Source organism: Arvicanthis niloticus, chromosome 5 (genome assembly GCF_011762505.2).
Source record: "Arvicanthis niloticus isolate mArvNil1 chromosome 5, mArvNil1.pat.X, whole genome shotgun sequence".
NCBI classification, from domain to species: Eukaryota; Metazoa; Chordata; class Mammalia; order Rodentia; family Muridae; genus Arvicanthis; species Arvicanthis niloticus.
In genome coordinates, this window is record NC_047662.1 from 75,809,391 (window position 1) to 75,825,018 (window position 15,628).

General features: G+C 37.7%; 1 non-coding gene across 1 annotated transcript; it reads left to right on the forward strand.

The window, feature by feature from the left end:
- Window positions 1-14,862: 14,862 nt before the first annotated feature.
- LOC117709701 (small nucleolar RNA SNORA48) lies at window positions 14,863-15,006 on the forward strand. Its single transcript, XR_004606945.1, has one exon. It is a non-coding gene; the product is annotated as a small nucleolar RNA SNORA48 (small nucleolar RNA).
- The last annotated feature ends 622 nt before the right edge of the window (window positions 15,007-15,628 follow it).

The window sequence follows — 15,628 nt, forward strand, 5'->3', positions numbered from 1 at the left end:
GTGCTCTTGATTAACCTTCTTCTTTACCCTCTGCTCTGGCTGAAGGATTAAAGCCAAAACTTTGAACATATTATTTTTAAACATCCCAAGTCCACCACCTGTAACTGCCCTATTGTAGTTTCCCAAGCCAGATAAGGGATGGTAGAGCACTGCCTGTACCCCAGACAGGTTCTCAGAGAGCATGGCAGGAGTGGGGCCACTTCTACCCAAGTCAGGCTTGGGCCTACTCAACCCCATAGAGACACAGGCCATGTCATCATAAAGCTGGTTAAGCTTATGTTTCCCTGACAGAAAACTGACTTCTCAGAAATATTGAGACTGGAAGTCTGCTAAGCTGATAGGCTTACAACGTTCCTCCTCCTCCCTCCCCATCCTTCTTCCCCTCCCCCTCTTGCATGCATTGGTATTTTTAATTCATCTGTAAATAACAGTGCCTCTTTTCAATAAGGTCCACATATGCAAATTGGCTACATTTTCTCCCTTGTTCTTTTTCCTTCCATCATGCCTGACTCAAGTTAAAAAAAAAAAAAAAAACTAGCCTTGCCATTTCAATAAATGAGTTGTCCTCTGACACAGTCTCCCTGGATACCCGCCATACTCACCATTGCTTGAGACCCTGATCTCTAGCTCTTCTGTTCCCTGAAACTACAAGTATACCAGGAGAGGGGACTCATGCCTTATAGAAATACCAGGTAGAGTTCTACAGTGGAAATCTTAGGCATTGCTTTTGAACAAATGAGTTTTGTCTCAGGAGCTCAACTTTCCTCAATTTCATGTAAATCCAAGATTTGAAGAGATAAGTAACACTGGAAAAATAGATAAATAGACAGACATAGATAGATAATAAAAAAATAGATATTTAAAAAGTTTTACCCCAATATGAATATTTTCCTTGAACTTGATGATTTTCTATCCCCTGGGTTTAGAGTAAACCAAACATAACCTTGCCTTGAAAATCTCTCTATCAGATTATAGGCATGAGTTTCCTAAGCCAACTAGAATATCACTGTGGGTATTGCCAAAAGCAGATGTCCAGAAGGGAAGACAATGCCCAGCCCCAAGAAGAAAAAGATCAAGAAAATAGATCATACCGTGGCAGACCAAAGCACCTTCGCTTCATGTGATGGCCAACCAGATATATGACCTGGGTAAGATACTACAACCTTCTATATTTCCTCTGGGGTAATTTGGGAATTGTGAGAGAGTTGGCCTTACTGGGGTTTTGTGTTCATTGTATCAGTTAGACTCTATAAAATACCCACTGAAGTGTCTATACACACAGATATTTTGTGGATGTTAGGTATGCAGACAAGGATACCACCCAGAGGACAAACTAGTAATTCTACCCAAGTCCTATTTGGCAAACCAATGAGCTTATTTGGATTATTACAGGGTATGGCTGAGGGATTACTTACAGGAGAGTAGGTGACCCCAAAACAGCTGCATCCCTGAAATCTCACCCCAGCACAGGTGAAAATTTCGTATAGCTACATAGATGAACACCTCATTCAATCTTCAATTCTCTCAAAATAGCCCTTCCAGAGACAGCATTTGGCTGGAACATCCTGACATACAGCTAGTGGGGAGGTATATGAGAAGTGGTTGAAATATCTAGTGAGTGTCTGGTGACTTTTCAACCCCCTTCTTTATGAAGGAACTTCAATAAGCTGCATCTAAACATTCCTTAACTGTAGTCACAGCTTGGAAGACGGCATTTCACACTATCATTTTATAAACATTAGAGGTTATGCCTGTCATTGCTTAAAGAGAATATTGCCAAGAATTACTTGTCAGAAGTAGTATCTTATGTAATTGTTAATATTTAGCAAAGTAAAATTGGAGCTTCCATCTTCTTTCAGCTTTGCCATCTCAACCTAAGTACAGACTAGTCATGAACCACTTCAGTAATCTCTCTATTTTTCTCTTCTCAGCACACAAAACCCTATAAGCAGCAAGCTTAAAGTCTAAAAATTAAAAGCGGATGCTACATACAATGAAGCAGTATAAAGCAAAAGTTTACAGTTAGAATATATACTCATATTTTTTTTCAGGCTAAGCATTGGCTATTTGACCATTCTAGAATGATTTAGGATGAGAGTAAATGAGTTGCACGATCCACTGGGACCTAACCTGATATTGAGTACAGTGAACTGTGCACAGTAGTGAGAAAAAATAAATTCTAGCCACTTTTTTTTTCATGGAAAAAAACAAAAAAGATAAATATGTAGTTCAGTGCTAGGGTGTATGATCAGCATGTTAAGGCCCCTGGGGTAATCTCCAAAATTTCAAAAAAAAAAAATATAAAGATGTGAGTAGGCAAAAGAAATGTACTGAGATGCCTGAATATAGTCTCAACATTAAAGAGGTTGAGATGGGAGAGTGACATAAGCCCAGGGGTTGGTTTATGACTGGTGAAACAGTCACATGAAGAAGAAAGGGGGATAAAGGAGTATGAGAAGCATAGCAAAGGGCATTTTAAAAATATTCTTTCTAAAACTTTTGGAAAGATTGAAGTCTACTTACATGTAAAATAATTTTTTTAGAGATCAAAAAAGAATTACAAAAGTGACACATCAATTTATATCAATTAAATATTATAAAATTATTTAAAAATATTTTCCTATTGCTGCTTTTCGAAGTACGTCAAGGAGAGAGAGACTTAGAAAGATTAAGTAATTCATGAAGATATCCCAAGGCATAGGGATGTCTGGTGAATCAAGTGAGAGGAAAAAGAGGGGTTGATCAGTAAGCTAGGGCCAGAAGCTGTGGCAGGCATTGTTCTGGTATGCTATGAGGAGGAGCCTCCAATACGCCAAGAGCTAGATTTTCATGCAATATTTGATCAATGCAAAAAATAAGGATTAATTATAATTTGTTTTTATCACATCTTATTTATCTTTATTACATTATTCTAAGTGAGTGTACAGTGAAACTACCTAACAAGACCATTCCGTAAGTAGAAAGAAAGATTTATAGGAGATCAAACTGCCAATGCTACCTCTCAGGAGTCGAGATAAGAGGAAAATGAAGGGAAAGCAAACATATTTTATATCAGCAAAGAGTTGTGAGTCATTGATTTTATGTCAGTAGAATGAGGGTCATTGAGCAGATACAGGCTATTTGGACTGACAGGGAACTAGATGCCTTACCCTGAGATAGTTGACCTTTGAGTTTGGATTAAGAGAAGTTCCTGTAATTAAAAAAAAAAAAAAAAAAGTCTTTGGGCTTGTTAACCCAATAACAATCCTTGTTTGCTCAGCCAAAGTCTTTTTGTTTAGAACCTTGTCCTTGTTTGCAGCACTGCCACTTTTTGAGGGAAAGGGGAGGTGCTTAGAACCTAGCAATTATCATTAAGAAATATCTTATGGCATAGCATATACAATTAGAAAATATTTGTTAACAGTTAAAATAAATACCTTCATAACTTCTGCTCTTTACTAACTTATCATATCTAATTTTATCCTCTTAGCTTCTAGTTCATAATATCTGATACAGAGTTTGCATCAAGGATACAGAAGACACAATTCCAGTTTTGCCCTTTCTAGTTTCTTTGTGAACCACTTCCTCAATTTTGTGAGAGTTATTTTGATTAAAATTGAATGGCTTTATCTATAATCAGTTAAGCTTGCTCATAAACACATTGCCATCTACTCCTAAGTGTTATTATATATTTTTTTTTCTCAGCTATTTTGTCTTCACATGTGGCATACAGTCAAAGAATAAGGACCCCATCATTTCTTACACTGAGTGATGATACATGTTGATTTCTTCATAAATGTATGTTTGTGTATCCTAACTTTCATCTATCAAGTCATTTTAAGCATTCTCTTGGAAATACTTATGATGGGTGGGTAAGGCAGCATAAAAGACTAGAAATCAAGGTTTCACAATGTTATGTATAGCAATTACAAAGAACTACAAAGGAGACCGAGTATATTTGGCAAAGGTTAAACTGAGAAAAGTTAGACACACAATGAATAAAGACAGAAAGAGTGAGAAGACAGTGAATTCTAGAAACATTGAGGAATGGAAGTTGGAGGCTCCCATGCATTGGTGTAGGAAGAAAAAAAGATGAGTGACTCTAAATTTCTTCCTCAAGTTATGGATTAACACATAAAGCCTGACAGCAGCACTGGCAAGACTGTCTGTAAGTGGTGTTGAGTTAATGCACTGCCAAAGCTTCCCAGGCTATTAGAAGACCTCTTCTGTTTCTTAAGGCACACTTATTTGTTGTATTCAATAAGACAGAAAATGTGAACTTGAACATTATTTCTGACATTTACATAAGAAGCAGCCAAACTACTTTCTTTGGATTAACAGTCAGAGATAACAAGTTGGCCCCAACATCCTTTACATTGATTCAAACACTCAGTTGTAATCAAATGAACAGAGATTCTTAGTAGCTGGCTTAATGGTCACAAACGCATAACCAGTCACAAAGATGAATGACATATATCTTGTGTTGTATGTACTTGTTTGATCTGTCAAGACTCAAATTTCTTCAGTATTTAAACTACTGTTGTGCCAATAATTTCATTCAGTATTAGAAGCAACACCATAAACAAAAGACACAATACATAGACTTCTAAGAAGGAGTTGGCAGGAGATGGTGGGGGTGATGTGTGCATCCTCTTGTTTCTTTCTTTCTTTTTCTCTTCCTACAACCAACATACATTTTGTGCTGAGCTCTGACAGTATTTTCATTTTTGAAAAACTATTCAACAGTGATTGTAAACACAGTTTTGCTCTCTGAAAATGAGATGGTAGTGAAGAAATAGTACCTTTCTTTAATTGTTACTGTATTAAATCATATCACAAATGATATTGCTTGACATATTTTCCATGGACAAAATAATTATATTAGTTGATAAATGGAAATATGTAACTGTTGCCATCTTGAGAGGGTGAAACTATTGAGAGGATTTCTGTGGGCCCAGACAAGAGTTTCCTCAGTGTAATGTGAATAAAATGGACATAGTAAAACTAAAACCAGTCTCTATGTGGATATAAAAAGGGAAATATTTATTTCCAAACTGCCAAGATGCTCTCTTGGGAAAGCAAGGAAAATAGAAGCATTTCCTTTTTCATTGTCCCTAAGATGTCACATTAATATCACTTTAGAACTTCAAACACCTTAAAGTTCAGTTTCTTTAAAATAGCCAAAGCTCTCTAAAATATCTAAAATCACTTAACTGGTTCCCGAAAAATAAAAAATTAAGTTATATATTTTCTTCCTCCAAGAGAGAAGAATCAGAGAATAATCACAATCAAATCAAGCCAAAACCAAAGTGCAACAGTGTGAAAGTACAGTATCAGATGTATGCTGGGTACTTCTACTTCTCAGGCTCAACCACAGCTTTTCTTACCAGCACAGGATGGCTGCATCCCGCAGCTTCTGCTGTTATCAGGGGTGATCTTCATGGTATTATTATCTGCAATATGCTTGAGTTCCTGTGGCATCTGAAGTCACATATTCAACATTTGCCTATCCTAGCCTCTCAGAGTGGCAAGCCTCAGCTGCTTTCCATCACAACTTCATACCATCAGAACAGTACTACATAGAAACCTTTTCCACGTAACCATATTTAGTTGTTAGCATGAGGTACAGCCTTTGCCCCTCTGGACTGCAGTATCAGTGTACTGACTCTAAAGCAACACATTCCAGAATATTTTGCTTCAGTGATGCTGATCCATTCTTACCCACAGCTGACTCTATAATACAAACTGACCAGAACCACCACACTAATTCAAAATATCAAATGGCTCTAGTATAGTCTTTAAGAGACTCTCAAACTTCACTCTGAAACTTCACAAGCCAAGCCTCTATCAACTGTATTTCTCGCAGCCTTACCACATAAAGTTCCAAAATAGTTCATTAAGCTCCAACAATCAATGGGTTCTCTAGTCCATGTTCCAAAGTCCTTACAAAATCTTCCCTCAGACACAGTCTGATATGTGTCATGACAAAATCCCATGAGCTGAAACCAACATCTGTCTTAATTAGGTTCCTAGGGCTATTATAAAACACAGACCAAAAGCAACCCAGGAAGGAAAAGATTTCCATCATGAAGGGAATTCAGGAGAGAAACTCAAGGCAGGAACCTGGAGACAAGAAGTAAAGCAGAAGCAATGGAAAAGTGCTGCTTACTGGCTTGCTCCTCATGGCTTTCTGTGTCTGCTTCATATACAACTGAGGACCACCTTCCCAAAGGTAACATTACTCCACATAGAATGGTCTTCCCACATCAACTAAGAAAATGCACTGTAGACTTGTCCATAGACAGTCTGATGGGAGGTATTCGCTCAGTTGAGGGTCTTTCTTCCTAAATGATTCTAGCTTGTATCAAGTTGAGAAAAGCAAACAACCAAACACAAAAAAACTATCCAGCACAAACTGAGCATTCAAATCTACAGATTTCTGAACCCTGTACCTGATTCAGTAGTGCTCATGAATTTGTTGCCTCTGGATCCCAGGTGATTCTGCCAGCCGTTGAGAAACAATGGTGTTTATTGGTCTGTACACTCCTAGACACCTGGTTAGGAGGAAGGATGATCCTTTCTCCAAGAAAGAGGTATTAGCTCCAAGAATATTTGGAATATTTTGTGAGATCATCCAACACAAATGTGTGTGGGAGGTAATACAATAGAACTCTGTGTTTTCAAAGGAAGATAGTATCTATCTAACAAGTGGCTCAGTTCTTGGTGTTCTACAGTATCACTTTGTAATTCCACCTACTAAAAAATGGGAAATATGTTTTCCTACCATTTGGCTTACTTATGGTTTGACCATGTGGAATGTTAACAAGCACATTATGAACAAAGACTTGAACTGTCCTTCTATGACTAGCCTCCTCGTTTGTGCCTCTGCTGTTTCATTCCACTATTAATTTTCTGACTTCAATGAGAGGAAGATTCATAATTCAAATGTCTGGCATATAATAGGAAAAGTTGTCGTTGTGGTTTGAATCACCAAGTTTGATGTTGTTTTCATGCAACATATTTTCAGATGATAGTAAACTGGTGTGATTGATGCCTTTTTTTTTTTTTTTTTTGCCTTCACAAAGAATTAGACTATAGAAAGTTTCAACAGGTGTCTGTAGCCACAGAAAATTCAATACTAAAGGGACTGTGATATTTATAGTTTCATTATTTGGAACTACACAAAGGATACTTTCTGGAATGACTACACTCAAGTCTTCTCTCTGAGACTTGCCGAAGAAAGGGTTTAATATTTTGTAAATTTTACAGTTCATTGTGCAGAGTAGCCATGGCAAGAATACAAGGCTAGAGCTTGAAGAGAACCTGTAGAGAAGCACTGTTCCCTGATTTGCTCTCCATGGCTTCCTCAGCTACATGTCTTACACAATGCAGACCAACCTGCCAAGGGAAAGTACTACGAACTTACTGGGCTGAGCCATCCCATGCAAGTCATTAATTAAAAAAAAATGCCTCCACAGAGATGGTCATGGGCCAATCTGAAGGAATCAATTTTTTTTTATTGGATATTTTATTTATATTTCAGATGCCATCCCCTTTCCCCATTTCCCCTCCCTAGGAAACCCTTATCCCATGCCCCCTTTTCCTTTTTGCTTTTATACAATTTTTTAAATGTTAATCAAAGGCTTTATAAGTTTCATAATGCTTAATTGGAAGGGTAACCCAATACCCAACCTGGATATATAAACTATCTTTGACTGGTGGAGACACGTGAACATCTGCCTCCACGCCCCCCTCTCTTTCTCTCTCTTTCTCTCTCTCATCACCTAGTTTCTCCTCTCCATTATCTTCTCCTCTCCTTACTCCATCTCTTCCTCTTGGTACTCCTTCCCCCTTAGCTCCTCCTACATATCACCCTTCCTGTTAAAATAAACTTTTCTCTCAAAATACAATTAGACCATAATTTGTACCAGTGAGATACAAAATAGTCCTAATACCCAGTCCATCATTTTGTTGACTAACCAGAACCAATTGACATTACAAACATTTCTATATTAATGTTCATTTTGATTAAAGACCTGTCTGCTCCTGACAGCTCCCTGTCTTGGATTCTAAGAAGAAATTGAGCATCCTTGGAGTTACTCCAGTTGTGGGGAGACAGCCACTTAGCAAGAATTGCCTTTCTCCACCTACAGACAAATTAATGTCCAGAAAAGGACACACTTGCAGAATAGACAATTGATTACATCTACCTAGACAGAGTAATCAGCCTTTAATAATTCTGCATCACTAAGGTCTGTCAGATGATTCTGGGCCAGAAGGCTGAAGATTTGATGCTCTAACGTTCGGTAGTATAGGGACTGTCCAGGTGTTCAGTGGTCTCTATAAATTGGCTAAGTTTTAGAAGCTATGCTTAGTGCTTCCCATATTTTCAGTTAACTCAATCATTCTGGATTTCTGACGGGGTTGAAGACCTATAATCTCATAGCCAATCCTGGCTATTTACTTTGAGAGAAAAGATCTGAGTGGATGGTTTTCAGCTGACATTCATTCTAAAGCCAAGAAAAAGCCAGGTTCAAAACTAAGTGTTTTAGTTAGGAATCAATTTCTAAATTGAAGTTCTCTCTTTCCAGGGAACTCTACTTTATGTCACATTGACAGAAAATTACCAGCATACTGCCTATGGTTATTTTCATGATTTGGGAAGGTAGATTTGTTTACTAAAATATCTGGTTCTCCTATAAGCTTCGAAGAATAACATTTACCAGCTCAGAGACTTTCTGGGAGAATCACATATACTATAGTATTTTTAATTTTTTTAATGATTAATTTTTTTTCTATCTTGACTGCCCTCAGGGAGACCCAACAAGCAGTTGAAAAATTCTGATGCAAATATTTGCACCCAACCAATGGACAAAAGCTGCTGACCCCTGTGGTTGAATTAGGTAAAGGCTGAAGGAAGCTGAGGAGGAGGGCGACCCTGTAGGAGAACCAGCAGTTTCAATTAATCTGGACCCCCAAGATATCTCAAACAATGGACCACCAAAAAGGCAGTATATTCCAGCTGATATGAGGCCCCCAACACATATACAGCAGAGTACTGCGGGTCTGTGTTCAATCAGAGATGATGCACCTAACCCTCAAGAGATGAGAGGCCCCATAATTTAGAGGTCAGGTGGGGTAGAAGGTGGGGACATACTTGTGGAGATAGAATTTGGGGAGGAGGTATGGGATGTGAAACAGTTGAAGGGTGGACAGGGAGGGGGAATAAAATCTGGAGTGTAAAATAATAAATAATAAAAATTATACAAACCATAACAGAGTTTAAAAGCAACAGTAAAATTATTACAATTGATTGAACTTTGTTTTCTACTTTTAGTAAAAGTCAAATCAATATAGAATACATCCAGTATTTAAATTGAAGTTTAAATATTTTGATTTAATAACATATTATAATAACAAACTATATAATGTAGATAAAACATTTTCTCTTTGTAGTTAATGATGCTTCTGTGGAGCTATAAATAAAATGTATCTCTGTGTCCCATAAAAATGATTAATTTTTGTTAGTTTGTTGGGAATTTAATGCAATGAGTTTTTTATTATATTCACTCTCCCCCAACACTTCCAAGATGCATGCCTGTTTTTCATCCCACCCAGCTTTGTGTCATTTTTTTTTCTATCAAGGCCAAGTTATGTTACCCAAATGTTCCTGAATGCATAGCTTTTCACTGAAGCGTGGTTATATAACTACTCTTAGAAAAAAAACTGGCATTTTCCCCCAGAACCTAAAAATGGCCAATAAAGCCTCCACTATGGATATAATTTTATGCCCCATTCATCTCTTCCTGCTGGAATTTGGTGTGATTTATGATTGGCAGATCTCAGAATGCTGTCACAACTGTGTTTGATCATATGTGCAGTTGCCTTTCTATGCCCAGACAATATTAAGTCCTTGTAGTCATCTGCTACCTTTAGCTTTTAGACCCATTTTTCCCTCATTTTCTGCAGTGATCCCTGAGACTATGGAGATTGGGTATGGTATATATGTTCTTTTTAGGAATGAATATTCTGGTCTCTAATTCTCTTCAATTTGGCCACTCGTGGATCTCCGTGTTGATCATCATTCAATAGATAGAATAGTTGATCTACTTTATTGGTCATTAAGAGCCAATTTAATATTATATTAATTTAGGATAATGATAGTAGGTTCTCTCTAGGACTTATGATCTGATTATGAGTTATTAGCCTGATAACAGTCTCAGGTATTGGCTAAATCTCTTGAAGTGGGTCTCAAACTCAAGCAGAAATGGTTCATTAGTCCTAAGATGCTCATGATGTTGCTATGGCTCCAGAAGACATGTCTTACAAAGGTAATCATTATTATAGCCTACAGGGTTAACAGCTTGGTTTGATTGATGCTTATATTTTCTCCTCTAGTAAGGAGCATAGGACCTTCTAGCACTATAAAAGCTAGCCGGTAGGGATGAATTTTTTATGTTGGTAATAACTTGGTTTCTTCATACCCTGACTCAAAAATGTGGTATCTTCATTAATAGACTTATTCTCAAGTTCTGAACAGGATCCAGGAGAGTTTACAAGAGTCTGTAATGTTTGAGGTTCATTATAAACTACAGTATATTATCTTACATTAGGTTGGAGACTCAGGTGGTTCACATGGTCTGTTTGCTCATTAGTGAATGTTAGAAAAGAATGGTTAATGTCCTTGTAATCCCCCATCAAGCAAAGAGAGACACCTAGCATTGGCCACTGACATTTTAGCTTTTATAAAAAGAACTCTAAACTATGAGAACCAAAGAAGAGTCTTGATGGCATCATTGAACATCATTTTTTCAGACTTTACCCAGGAGGCTTCCAAGGCCTGTTAGCTGTTTTCTATCAACTCAGAACATGGTAATATCAGAATTGTGGGCAGATTCTAGGCCAGATGTTCAGCATTTTTGCCGTTACAGTGATGCTTCTCAACTCACTGCCACACTACACTTGCTCAATGATTTTTTGCAATAGTTTAGAAATTTATATGTTTTTCTGTGTGCTCCAACGGAAAAGAAAACTACCCTAATATAGGGGGAAATAATCCTTCAGTGGGCCAGACACACTATCATTTCTAAAGAGGATAAGCTTGAAAAATACTTCATCTTAGAAAAAATAAAATTTACTTTTCTGGTTTCTGTGAATGTGTCCACTTAGGCTATATCTGCCTATATTTTCCAACTTCTACTTTTCTTAATAAGTATATTTCAAACATACTGTCATGGTTATACTAGCAAACCAAGGAAAGAGTACTCCTTCATAAGAATGCATTGAAAATTTCAGGACATTATTATTTTCTAACAGTCAAAAGCAATGCCAGCCCAGTGCTTATCCCTCCTGTTCCCATAGGGCTGTAAACACTTCTACCATCTCATTCAACTTATACTTTGCCAAACAGCTTTGGCACAAATGTGCGAGAATGAGATCCAAGAGTTTCAGACAATATGTTCTCTCAAGTTTCATCATGTCCCACATTTTATTTTACTTATAAATGGACAAGCAATTCATGGCTTCAGTGTTGAACTCAAAGCAGAGACTGTGCACTTGGCATTTATAATAGGTCAATCAGAAGTGAAGCATGACCAAAAGTAAAACAAACAGGACCCACAGGGCCAGGGCATACAGAGGCTCTGGAACATTGTAATTATTATACAAAGGATTAATTACAAACTCACTGGGATGCTCTCATCATATAAGCCCTGTTCAAAGTCAGTATGAGCATCGAATAATCTTGCCATGATCAACTGTGGAAGAAAAAGGATATTCATAATATATTTTAAAAATAAGTATATTTAACACAGTCGGTTTTTTTTTAAGAAAAATACTCAGATGTATAACCTTACTTTTGTAGTTGAAGTGGTTTCCCTTTAATTTCATCTCCCAACAACTACCTAACATTTAGTTGGGAGTTATAAATCAATAGAGTTATTATAAGAGCTATAAATGTATAAAGAGCTACTAAATAAAATGCTGCCCTCCAACTTTCTTGAGGTTAGAGAAAAGGGTAGAGATGAAGACACTGAGGAATTTTAATTGGAAAACTGATCTTAATGTTACTCTAATGATAGATACAAATCATTATGTTTTTCCACGTCTATATAGTGGAGAAAACCAGCAATGGCCCCTGTGTAAACCATGGATTGCTTTGGAGTCAGTCATTGTTAGCTAACCATCTCAATAAATCTTAACAATGAGCTAACAGTACGTTTTAGTTAATTTTTAGTGAAATGATTTTTATAGTCCTTGAGGTTCACAGTAAAAGTGAGCAGAAAGGACAGCAGGTTCTCAGACCTTCCTCTGCCCGGCACAAGCACAACTTCCTCTGCTATATATGCCCATCAGAACCAGGAGGCCAGGCTTTTTATAGCTGTAATTCCTCTAAAACATCAGCAGCCTCCACAGTCCATGGTTTCTACCTCTGGATAAGCAATAAGGTGTGCAAATGCCAGGTTTCTTGGTGACGGTATGCCTGGTGTTTTAGAAGACAATGTCAAGCTGTCTTCCAAGTAGCTGAACCATGTTATGCCACATTTCAATGGAATTGTTTCATTGTTATAGACTGGAATTACTTTAATATAGTAGATATACTATTTTACTGTTTTATCTTTACTTCCTGGTAACATATGGAATGGCACATTTTTACATCTGTGTATCTTTCATTGTAAGGCATCTGTGCAAGTCTTTTGATCATTTTGTAATCAGAATGTATATTTTTTTTTTTACCTCTTTTACCTTTAAGAGTTCTTTATATATTAAAGGTCCTTTGTCATGTGAGTCTCTTGTAAATATTTTCTTCTAGTGTATGGCTCCTCTCCTCATTATCTTGATAGGATTTTTTTGGTTGAAGTTGGGAAATTATTTTATATTAAAATATTATATATCAAAACAGTTGCATAAAAGTTTACTATTTTTCTGAGTCTCAATTGTCTTAGCCATTAAGAAAATCCAATGATAATAAATACCTTACTGAGACTATGAATAAAGTAATTGGAACACATAATGTTAGATGGTGACTATAGAATCAAGAACAGTTGTATTAGGAGGTCCTTGCAACCTTAAAAGACATGAAAATTAGTTTATGAAACTATACTCCTCCATTTCATTCCAAACAAAAATATCTATAAATAATACAACCAACCCTGGGTGGGGAATGGTCACTTTATCTAGCTTTGTCTTGACAAAGGTAGATAGACATGCTAAACAGTTAGTAATTAATAAGTGACGGATAAGCTGACAAATATTATTCTGGCTGCAGATTCCTACTGTTCATATTGCTCATGGCCAAGATAGAAATTTTCATAAACAAACAAACAAAAACTGTCACAGGTTGCACTGAAGCCAGATCAAGATGCATATTTTAAAGAAAATGAACCCTGGAAGAATGAATGTCCATCCATCTCAAAGTCAGGAAAGTCATGATCCTCTGAAACACAAGGAAGATGGATAATAAATCAAAATAATGGGGCTGATGTCTCTTAGGCCTCCAAGAGACCACGACCATTGTGTCTGATGGAGGTGACCCAGTTAGGGTTTTGGTAAACACTGAGGCAGAGGTTTCTGTTTTAAAAAATCTCAAAATTTTTCCTGTTGCTTTCCTGATCCTTACCTCCCTCCCAAACCATTTACTCCCAGGAAGATGAAGACAACACCCCACTTCCAGGATGCAAAACAGGATACAACTGGACAGCAGGTGTTGCCAGACTCAGGAATCATCTTCCCTATGGTCTTTGCATGCTTTAAATGCATCAACTGCACTTAAGGCCCATCACAGTGCCACCAGACTAACTAGTTATTTTCTAGGTACCAGATTCTGCAACTCTGAGAGACAACCACTGAAGCTGCCTCTAAATGTTTCTCCTGCACACAGATCAAGCTAAGATAAAGGTAAAACGTTACTCTCAGGCGAGTATCCTCTGATAAGTCATGGAAAGTCAACTTCACAGAGATGCACTGTCCTCATGCTAGGTCTAAGTATTTATTAATTCGTCAAAATGGATAAAATGGATTTCCTACCAAGAGAAAGGCTGCTCTGACAGTGGACAAATAAGTTTTTTACAAAAAATTATGTTTAGATTTACCTTGCCCCTGTCAACTGGATCATACAATAGACCTCGCTTCATTTTGTCCATAGCTCAAATGCTCAAGAAGGCCTTAAACAAAACCTGGAACTCCACTGTGGCCACTAGCCTCAGAGCTCTGGCCAGGTCTAATGCATAAACTAGACTATTATGTTCTCTCTTTCTAAATTGATTTTTTTTAATTGGTGAAAATTGGCCCAACCTGTTATTCCTGGCCCTTCTTATGTTAAGATGTAGCTCTTACAAGACAGAATTCAACCCCTGTGAGACTTTGTTTAGAAGGCCACCCTCCTTGTTTCTCTGTTTAAGAGACTCCATAATTAAGAATATTAGTAAACAGTCTCTTTTAAAGTATCTCTGGACTTTTAAACAGGTCCAGACTTCAATCCATTCTAGGGTTCAAGACATCCTTCCAGTTTTCAGTGTCTTCATTCATTCCAACACTGGGACCAAGTATGCATCAAGAAGTTTCAAGAAAAAAAATTCTGACACCTCCCTGGAAAGGACCTTGTACTGTCATCCACACAATACTACCTACAATCAAGGTTGATGAAATTCCCTCTTAGATCCCACACTCTCTTGAGAAGCCTGTTCAGTTCAAGACAGGAAGTAGATGTTATCACCTGAGCCAGATTTACTCATGCTAAGACTCGCTCACAAATAGAACTCCTATTTGTTTATATGAAACATTCTATGGGTAGACTGTCTACATATTCCTTTGCTCTCACTTCCTTCCTACAGTGAAAGAATCCTAACAAACAGACAAAATAAGCCTATGTTTAAAACTGATCTCCCACACTGGCACTGGGCAAAAGAACACCTTATTGGTGGTGGTCTTCTTATATCCATCAAAGGAAGAGCAGATGGCAGTCCTTTGTTCATCCTAGCATGATGCCTGGCTTGGTGACCAAAGTTGGTTTATGCCTAGGACACAGAAATATTAAATCAAATTAAATTCAGGCAGCACAATGGGGGAGAAGAAACACAGACCTGCAGGCTACCATGCCACATGTTATGGGTTCAGAAAGATTTCCACAGACCTGTCTTCTGCTCTATGGCACCAAGGACCATAGACACACAAAGTGCTTCCAACCATCATGCAGCATAGCACAGGAAGAGAAAGACAGCAGAGACTTAAAGATTTCTAAACCACCCACAGACTTGCCCTTTGACAAACAGCATAGATTGGCACCCACTTGCCACCATGCCAGGTGGACAGACGATGTCACCAGTCAAGGGGTCAGCATTCAAAGGGAGCTACCACAATGTTCGAGTATGTGTTGTTAATATGGGAAAGAAAGAGAAGTAGAGCAGTTTGGGCATTATGAAGATAGATGGAGCTGGAGACCTGAGGGTGAAGAGGAGTAGCCTATCGTGAGTGGCCACTCCCACCACCTGGGGTCATGGTGAGGTCCCAGACCAACTAACAACAAAGGGCCACGTCTGAGTTCATTGCTACATAGCAGTAGGGGTCAAGATTGATGTCCGTATTTCATATTACCATATCACCATTAGAGAACATGGGGACATACCTGGTCAGGACAACTACCAAGGAATGG